The sequence below is a fragment of the Athene cunicularia genome (assembly GCF_003259725.1).
Source record: "Athene cunicularia isolate RWA chromosome 25 unlocalized genomic scaffold, athCun1 chr25_part1, whole genome shotgun sequence".
Taxonomy (NCBI): Eukaryota; Metazoa; Chordata; class Aves; order Strigiformes; family Strigidae; genus Athene; species Athene cunicularia.
In genome coordinates, this window is record NW_020799134.1 from 1,758,214 (window position 1) to 1,767,776 (window position 9,563).

The 9,563-nt window shown below is 56.0% G+C and overlaps 1 protein-coding gene across 1 annotated transcript in view; it reads right to left on the reverse strand.

Moving 5' to 3' along the window:
* Positions 1 to 4,844: 4,844 nt before the first annotated feature.
* Positions 4,845 to 9,563, reverse strand: part of PSMB4 (proteasome subunit beta 4) — a 19,824-nt gene continuing 15,105 nt past the window's right edge. The window contains exons 7-8 of the mRNA XM_026863943.1: positions 8,081 to 8,087; positions 4,845 to 4,855 (exon numbers count right to left, since the gene is read on the reverse strand). The gene's annotated coding sequence lies outside the window, so the exon portion shown is untranslated. The remainder of the gene's footprint in view (positions 4,856 to 8,080; positions 8,088 to 9,563) is intronic.

Consider the following 9,563-nt stretch of genomic DNA (forward strand, 5'->3'; position numbering starts at 1 on the left):
CTTACAGCAGGTCCGGCGTTTGTTTGGCCAGAGTTGTGACTGTGTGAGGATGAGGAGGGTAGACACGGTTTAATGGCACAAGACTTAAGACCTAATTGCTCCGTGGTTACTTAATCCAGCCTCTGTTTTAAAGCTTCGTCTCCTCTAGTCTTTCCACAGCGAGCTAATAAACCTTCCGCTGCGTTTCAGCCCCCGGGTCCGCACTGACTGCGGTGGCTGTTGAAAACACAGACTGTCCGCACATGGCTCGGATTATTTCCTTGCTCGTCCCCTATTATAAGCTGTTTGTTTTGGCCAGTTTGTCTCAGAAGATTTCTCATCGGATTTCTATGGCTGTCAAATGGTAGCGGAGATGACAAAATGCAATCATAACAGTTTTGGGTTGGGTTTTTTTTTTTGCCACCAAAGTGTAATCAAGAAGAGCAAAGTCCCTTCTAGGCCTCCGGATTCCCATTCCCCGGCAGTGCAGAGCTGCCGCTCGTGCCCGCCAGCCTGCCTGGGGGTTGGTGGGAGAGGGGAGGAATCGATCCTCTTTCACTAAAACCCAGCTGGGATGTTGGGAGAGTCGGGTGGTTTTTTTTTGGTTGGGAGAGTCGGGTGTTTTTTTTTTTTGGTTGGGAGAGTCGGGGTTTTTTGGGTGTCTTCTTCCCTATAATAATCCCCATTTCCTTTAAATATACAACTGAGCTTCTAGAATGGGTCATACTGGTTTAAGACTCCGAAATATATTATTAAGGAGAACTAAAGTTTTGCGTGAGCGTCGTCCGTGAGTGGAGTTCAGACGCACCCAGAGCCTGGAGCGATGCAGGGTGGGAGCCGCGTGTCTGCGGGTCCAGCGCGGTGCTGCGGGGAAAATCAGCTGGTGGGAGACCTTTGGCGGCAGCCCCACCGCCCCCTGCGAAGGGACGTCCTCTGGGACTCTCGAGACTTGCCGCTGGTGAACCGGCGCGCGCTGAATTCCGCCTTGATGGTCTGGATGTTGAACTGAACTCCTCAAACACTTCCACATTCGTACATCGGGGTCGCAGTCCCGGGAGAAAACACTTGACTTTCGCTGTAGGCAGACCCACAAAAACTCGTGTTCTGTGTGCAGCGGTGCTCAGAAAAGCGAACGGAGTGGGCAGGTCTGTAAATAGCGGAGCAGCAAGTGACGCTGGACTCTGATGTTACACCGTCCGCACTCGCAGCAGCGCGCCCCCTGCTTATGCAACTGCCTTTGTTCCCGCTTCCCCGGCTCGCAAAGATGTCGCCAAAATAGACGTTTCAGATTCTGATGGCAAGAGCGAGAGAGACTTACTGGTGAGGAGAGGAGACGAAACAGGCTGGAACTCTCTGTTGTGTCTTTTCTCTCAGTAAACGCGGTGGCGGAGAGGGGAGCTGGGTGCTTTACCCCGGAGATCGCGAGAGCGTTCCCGTGAGCTGAAGGACAGTGGCTCCGGATCTAATTGCAGAAAACCCCTTTACTATTTTATGTTTTTTTGTCCCCTCTTTGAACTAGTTCACAATTGTCTGTCGTAGTCCCAGCTCCAAGGAGGATCGCAGGAGCCGGGGCCGTGGGCGCGTGCAGGGGTCCGGGTACGCGCGGGTCTGACGGGGGGTCGCCTCAGGTCACCCGGAGACTCTTTCACACGTTGGTGCACACGTTTTTCACTCATTTAAGCCTGGATATTCCATCTCTGTCATGTGTGTTGGCAGGAATCCTAGAATATTCAAAACCACCGACAGAACAAAACCCCATGATTCTTCCCTCTTTCAGTCACAGTTACTAACTGATTTAAAGGTGCCGAAGTTTGGGGCGATGACTTCTGATCTCGGAGCTGTTGGGTTGACTTCCCCGTGCAGGAGAGGCAAAGCCGCTGCAGTTTGAAGTCAAAACCGCGGGTTTTCAGCGCCAGCGTTATCTGAAAGGGAAACACGACCCGTTAAAGTAGGACGTGGAGTCCCCTCTATTACTGGAGAAATAATCCAAGAACCTGAAAATACGCAATTGGGGTTGTTTTTCTTTAGAATACTGGGAAATAGAAACACTGTCCATATTTCTGGCATCAGAATTTTTCTTGCGGCGAGTGACTCTCGCTGCCTGACAGAACGCAGTTCTCCAATAAAGGTTTCTCTTCTTTTCCCTTTGCAGGATGGCGGACACGGACCTTTTTATGGAATGTGAGGAGGAGGAGCTGGAACCATGGCAGAAAATCAGTGATGTGATTGAAGATTCTGTTGTTGAGGATTATAATTCAGTTGATAAAACTGCTGCGGGTAATTATTTTAGTCTAGAATTATTCCCGTTACCGGTGTTAAAATTTAAAGGGAAATGGCAGCGGCTGGGTACGTCCTGTCCCGTAAGTAATCTTACTTGATGGCTGAAAATCCTGGTAATGAGTAACGTAACAACTGCCAGTTCCCCGGGCCACGAGGAGCTGAGCACCGGCAGAGGTGACGTAGGGCGGTGCTGCGCGAGGCCAGGCCTCCCGGGAATCGGCGCTCGAGGAGGCAGAAAACAGCTTTTTTTCTCTGTGCAAGAGAAATAAGATTTTTTTTTGCAGGTGTTGGGAGAGGGTGACCCCTTTAAAAAATGAGAAGGGAACTTCAGCTGAGTTATTCGTGTTCTGCAGCCAAAGGAGTAGTTGCTTAAAAGCTGAGAGTCGATAACTTACGTGGAAGATGATGCTTCTTGTTTTACGAAGTGGTTTGATGTGCCTCGGTGTTCCGCGGTGACCAACGTCGGATCCTTCGAGCGGTTTTGGAGCGAGTGAGAAAGTCAGGCACTTGATTCCTGAGCTGTATTTCCTGCGACCGCTTCCGTAGCCAAACCAGTGGGATTAAAGCTGGCTGGTTGTTACTTATTTAACCCATGATTTGACTCAGTTGCTTGAGGGGGGGCGTGGGGGTGTGGTGCCTGCTTTCTGCAAACGGAGATTCATAGCTTCGATGTTCAGAGCTTGCATTTCGCGCGCGGGTCGGGGTACGAAGTTATCCGCCGTTGGTCTCAAACTGAGAAATTTGGGCTGATGAAAAGCAGTAGTTGCCGGGTGGGAGGCTTTGGCAGATGCTCTGTAACCGTTCGGCTTGCGGTGGGACCCTGAGTGGTGGTAAAGGATGGTCCTGCCTGCCTCTTGGTTTCTGTTGGCACCGCCGCAGTGAGTTGGGCCGTTGCACGCATCAGACCTCGGTGATGAGCGCTTCCCACTTTGGGACTGAATGAAACGTGACTGTAATCAGAGAAGCTTATTCACTGGTTCTTGCCACGTACTCGAGTCTGGTGCGTGGAACAAAGAATTTTCGCCCCAGTTATGCGTGTGGGTGAGGTAGGCTGGCGTGTTTAATGAGTCGGGCTTCTGTTCGGGCCTTTCGGCTGCTTTCTCTTGGTCAGGATCAAGCAAAGCATCAGTTTAATGCCTGGGACAGCGATGGGTCAGTGCCTGGTCCTAGGCCAGGGCTGAGGGTGGAGATTCGGCGCGTCCGGCGTTTCGGGCTGCTGGGATCCTAAACTGGGACCCTGCTGGGAGCACTGGGGCAGCTGTGGCGCCGCCCGCGGTTCACGCAGCGTGTCGAGGGGTCCAGGAAGGGGCTGTCGCTGCGGGGGACAGGGAGCGCGCCGGTGCCGGCACCCCCCTCCCTCGGGGCAGGCGCAGAAGGAGCTTTCCTGGAGGAGCACGCAGGGATGTCGGGGGGCACCCGCAGCGATTCCCAGACGGCTTGGCGTGGACAGGAGACTCGCAGTGCTCGTGAGTCGGGTTTCTCTTGCCTGGGCCGTTGGGTAGGCGACAGGGGGCTGAGGGCGCGGGAAGCGGGAGTAGGTGCGTTGAGCCGGCGTGTTGGCCCGATGCAAAGGGTGGTTGTGCTTTGTTTCGGAGCTCGCCTGAGCAATCTCCCTGCGTAACTTACCGTACCGAAATATAAAGTGGGTTGAGGATTCCTTGGGATTAAGGAACCGTAAACCCATGTAAAACTCGTCTAAAAGCCGTCGCGTTATTTTTAGTAAAACGTAACCAGACGCGCGCGTGAGGAGGAAGGTTCTGTACGTTGCCTGGAACAGATGTCTTGGTTGGGAGCGTCTTGAGAGAACCTCGAACTCCTAATGCATTGGATATCACTACAGGATGCACTTGTGATTAATATTTCATAGCTTTACTAATAAAAGCAGTTTGAGACAGATGTTCTAAATCGATTACAAGAAATTAATAAAGGCTTGGTGATATCACTATGCTATAATTAGGTTAACGGTTTAAAAAAAAAAAAAGGAGCGCGGCTGCTAGAAAAACCCTTGCTAATGGCAATATATTTATCAGTAAAATATTGGTAGACTCTTCTGACAAGTTCAAGCGTGCCCCCGTAGGATCTGCTGTCCGGACAGTTCCCGGATCCCGTGAAAACCAGTGGATTTGCGCAGGAATCTCATTTGGAGAGGCCCCTGTCACATCCCGGACGCGAGAGGGTTGTGCACAACCACGCCACGGTCTGAGAAACTTTCTTCTTTGTTCCTTTGTTAGTTATTAGTTTGTCTCAAAACCAAGAGCCGTGGTACGCTCATCCAGAGCTCCAGCCTCGGACAGAAGGACAGCGGAGACGGTTGGAGCAGCCGAGCGGGGCTGGGTTCGTGTTCCTCCCCGGGGCTTTCGGAGGATTCCCGCGCGCTGGCGCTGTCGGCTGGGGGGTGGTACGGAGGTTCACCCTCCTCCTGCCTGTGGAGGGGTCTTGCCCCGAGGAGCGGGTGGTTTCTAGACGTTATTCCCTCTGCTCTGTGCTGGAGGATGAAATCCCAGGTGTAGCTGCCTGCGATCGTCGTCTCTTACGCGCTTATTCTTTCATCCTGGTTTGCAAACAGGACTCGTGGCGCCTGCTCGGGCAGCAGCACCTTCAGATCTTGCTCCGTAGGTTAAAAGCTGAGGTCGGGCAGGGACGTCACTCGGCGTGTCTCCGGCTGCCGCTTTCCACGGTCCTTTCTCCTTTCTGCCTCTCCTGCAGCCTGCTGCCTCGGCGGAAGCGAGCGCTGGGGCGGTGGGTGCAGTTTGCTGGGACTCCCCAGCCCCGCGGGCCCTCGGTGTCTTGCTCCGCCGCAGGGACCGCGCTGGGTTTACGCCTCCCCTCATGCCGCCGTGTCGTGTGCCGGGAACTTTCTGCCCCACGGTGCGAATCCACCTGTGAAGGAGGGTTTGTAGAGTTTCTGAAGTGACGTTTGGTCAGAGAACTGCTGAAAAGCTCCGCAGATCTCAGGGGTGTGTGGGTCTGCTTTGGGAGAGAGGAGCGGGGGGGACTGACCTTCGCAGCCGCAGGACACCGTTACTTCTCACAGGGGCAGAATTTGTGCCTTGGCAGCTTGGCCAGCCCTCCTGGCATTGTCACAACAAGGGGTTGAACATCAGGGTATCCGCCGTGAGCTGGGGATGTGTTTCAGGGTGAGCTTGGTGGTGTGGGTTGTATTTGTGGGTTTTTTTGATCTGCTGGAGTAGAAACTGAGGGTGTGAGGAGCCTGGCGGTTCCGGGCACCCTCCCCTGAGGCTTCCAGGGCTTTGGGGTGGGTGCTCTTAGGGGAGAAAACCCAGAAGAGCGCTTCAGTTTTTGGGGTGCGGTAAACTCTTGCCTGGCTGACAGAGCAGAGGGTGGCTGGGCCCGTGGACGTCGGGCCTGACACAAACCAAGATCCCGCAGCCGCCGCGTGGCCTTGGCCTTTCCCCAGCGCTGCTCCTCGGGCCCCTCCCGGCTCCGCTGCCGCGGCTGTGACTTGCCGGGGAATCCTTGCTGGGCTGGTGCCAGCGGGGGTTTGGAGTGGCAAAGTGCCACGGGGACATCTGTCACCTCTTCAGTCTCTGCCGGCCCAGTAACTGAGGGTCACATCCCAGTTTAAGTTGTGACTGCGTGGAACTCTCACAAAATGAACCGTGTCTGGAGTCACCCCAGCTTTCAGCAATCTGTTTTTTACGCTCATGGCTGTCGTCTTGCATTTTGTTTTACATTAATTAAAAAGACTTAACAAGCTAGGGCTGGAAAAACACCCATTAAATCCATCCATTCTCCCAGCGTAAGGTTTTGTTGGGGTTTGTTCTGGTCTTTTCCCTCCAGGATGGAATTCGCTTATGAGCGACCTAAACTTTATCCTTTTCTTAGATAACAGCCTCCGCGGGGGAACCTGCCCGACTCTGCGGAGCGTGTGCTGACAGTCACGGGCTGGAGCTGCTTGTGAGTGTCGTACGTGGCACTGCTGCGCCCAACCCGCTTCTCCTTTGGGTGCCGGAAGGTCCAGCTGTCCTGGACGGGGAGGACCCCGTGTCCCAGAATCAAGAAACAGGATCTCCAAACTACAGCTGGAAATAACTTTTCACTGTCTTTTTGCGTCTTTCTTCTGGATCCAAATTTTTCCCTTCAGATCAGTTTTTAAATGTCTCGCATTACTGGGACATAAAAGGAAAAATTACTGAAAGCTAAATATATTTGAAGTGACGCTCGGCCTAATTTTTTCTTTCCTTAATTTCCGTTGATTGCTTTTAGCTGTACCTGTATCCCGTAGCTGGTGTAACACACGCGCCTGTCCTCGCATCCAAAACCCGCTGCTGTTGTGGACAAGAGCACGAGGTGGGTGCCACGTGGCACGTCAGCCTGACAGCTTGACTCCCTTCTTAATAATTCCACCATCAGATAAAAATGTAACTTACCTTCCCGCCGTTCTCTTCACCGCAAGACTTCACAAAGTGCTTTTTGTCCTGGAAATCTGGAAACTATGGAAGAAAAATACTGTGCTTGCGGTTAACGCGCAGGAATTGCGTAAGGGCGTGTGGTTAGGGTGGGACGGGAGGAGATTTACTCTGGTTCGGGCTGCTGCCCTGCCCAGGAGATGGACCCGGAGAGTGCAGGAGCTGGGAAGGGCGGGAGGCTCCGTTGACCCCAGGCTCTGCCCCACGCCCCGGGAATCCCGGAGTTGGGGTTGCCCCGGTGACCTGACTCCCCTTGATGCCCGCACAGCCGTCACCCCGTGAGCCCTCGGAGCGCGGTCGGCGAGGCGCCGAGTCCTCCCGGGGGGCTCCTTCGTCTGAGAGCGCCTTTGGGGTGCCCCGGGGTTGAATTCGAAGGCTGCGCGTGTGGGGACCCCCGGGTCGGGGCGTGCTGGCCCCGGCCCTGGCCGGTTGTGGCTGGGTTTGGCGCGGGGGAGCCGCGGGGCCGGGCTCTGCGCTCACCCAGTGACTGACCCGGGGCGCCCGCACCAGAGCTCTGCTGCAGGAGGGTCGCGCTGCTGGGGAGCGCGGCTCATCGCGGGGTCCGGGGCGTCGGAGCGGCTCTGCCGGGAGCAGCGTCTCCTGCAGAGGGGCTCAGCGCGGGGGGAGGCTGGGGACGCTCCTGCAGGGCTGCTCCTGCCGCCCCGCTGGCAGGCTGGAAGCCGAGGAGGGGCTGAAGAAGCGTCGGAGGAGGCCTGGGACTCGTGAGGGTCCCTGTGTCCGGGACCGAGTGGGCTCTTCGGGAGGATTTTGCTCCCTCAGCCGGCACTGAGGGCTGAACCGCCCTTCTCCAAGGAGCCCTTTAAGCTGTTCCCAGCGAGCTCCTTGAAAACCGCTCACTTGAGAGGCAGGAGGAGAGGAGAACATAATTTGTTCTTTCCCAGCAGCTGATTTCTGCCAGTCCCCTCATTCTCCCTAGACGAAGTAGGGAATCTATGCACACCTGTCTTGGCCGGCGAGCGGAAAGTGCTCCAGGACCTGTGGGAACCTTATGGACCTTGGGAGCGATGGAGGAGAAGCACTGCACGCTCCGGGACACGCCACTCCAGCAGGCTGCTTGTTCTCGCTTACAAAAGTCCACCAAAGCCTGGGGGGGGAAAAAAAAAAAATAAAATTGGGCATAGAACCGTGTCCATCCTGGTCACATTGAAAAGCACCTGTAGTCTCTGGTTTGTGTGGTGATGATGGCGCCCCAGGAGAGAGCAGCTGCAGGGACCTGCCAAGTCCGCGCTGAGAGAAAAGAGTCAAACCCGTTGGACTGGCTGGACCAGATCTTTGTCAGCTGGTCTCTGCTTTAAAACGGGCTTAAACCCGAAGTCGTCGCTTGTTTGTTCCACAACCACACGTCTTCCCGGATTGTCTGTCTGACCAACGGAGCGCCAGAAGAAGTTGGAAACCCGGCTGTCACGCTCCGTTTGAGATTGCCCGGCGGCCTCTGTCCCAGCGCCGGGGCTGGCGAAGGCTCTGTGCTCCTCGGGGCTCCGGGGAGCAGAAAAGGATCTGCCGGTGCTCTGGATCTGGGCCTCCATCAGCACTAGGTGGGGTGTAAGCGCCCAGAACCTGATAAACTGTCCAAAGGTTCTTTTTTTTCTTTTTCTGTGACTTCTCTTCTTCGACAATCACCTTATTTTTTTTCATATCGTGAGGGGATGACCTCTCTGAATTTTTTTTTTTTTTTTTTTTTAAGGATTTCAGATCCAGTCTGTCTCTAGTTCTCATTCACTCCTTCCATCTTGTTCCTGCCCCTCTCCCATGACCCTGCTCCACAACACGGCAGAGGCAGAGGCAGGTCCTGCCTGGGGCTGGAGGCAGCCCGCGCCGAGCTCGGGCGCTGGCGGGTTTGTGCTCCTTGGTTTTCACCCTCAAGCAGAAGTTGCTCCAAGACAGGCTGCCAGCCTTCGCGGCGTCTCCCTCCTCTGCCTCGCCTTGGGGTTTCCCTTGCTGACTGACGGGGGTTTGGGGGTTCCCTGTGCTCTGGTGTCTCTCCCCCAGCGGTCCCCCCGCTCTCTGAGGCTCTCGGAGAAGGGAGGCAAGGCGCCGCCTGGGCCAGTTGCGTGCCTTGGCTCCGCACCCTCTGCCCGCCGTACCCGCGGTCTCTGCCTCCTGCAGCCTTCGCAGACCCATTTGGATTGTGCGCCCTGAGGATTGCCAGCGTGAAGCATCTTTCAGTCAAAGAAGCTGTTTTGGCCGTGGGTCAGAACGTTCCGGCGTGCGGCAGGTCTGTTCCCAGATTTACACAGTGAGGAAACGCTTGCGGGTGCAGCAGCCCTCTCCTCCAACAGCAGCGGTTGTGGTACCGCTGGACCGGTCTGTAGCCCTGAAACAGCGTGCCTGTGCTGTCAGTCTCGTGTCCGTTTGTGCCGCAGATCTGCAGCGGGAAGATTGCTGGGGGGCTCCTGGATCACGCCTCCCCCTGCCCCTGGGGAGCCCTTTGTGGGACGGGGGCCGTGGTGGGAGCGGGACGGAGCGGGGCCAAACCCCCGATCCCCGCCTGAGCTGCGCTTTGGGAGGGGGAACAGGGAACTGGAGCCCAAGTGAGGATCCTGCTCGTTTTCCGGAGTTGAGTTTGAATTATCTGTAGTCTGATTTATTTCTTTGGAGTGCTGTCCCCTCCCCTGTGGTACTTGGGAGGAATTACCGTGTCTCACCCTTGCTGCAGCGAGCCCCTCGCTGCCCCTGGGCCGGGCCGGGTCCATGTGCGCCCCCCCGGTGCTCCGCAGCCCCGCGGCGCTTCCAGCGCTCCCCTCGCCCCGTAGGCAGCGGGGAGGGGGGGCGAGTTCTCGGGAGGGGACGGAGCCGAGAGCTGCCCCCACCTGACCCAGGGGGTGTCCGGTACCCCACGGCGGCCGCTCGTGG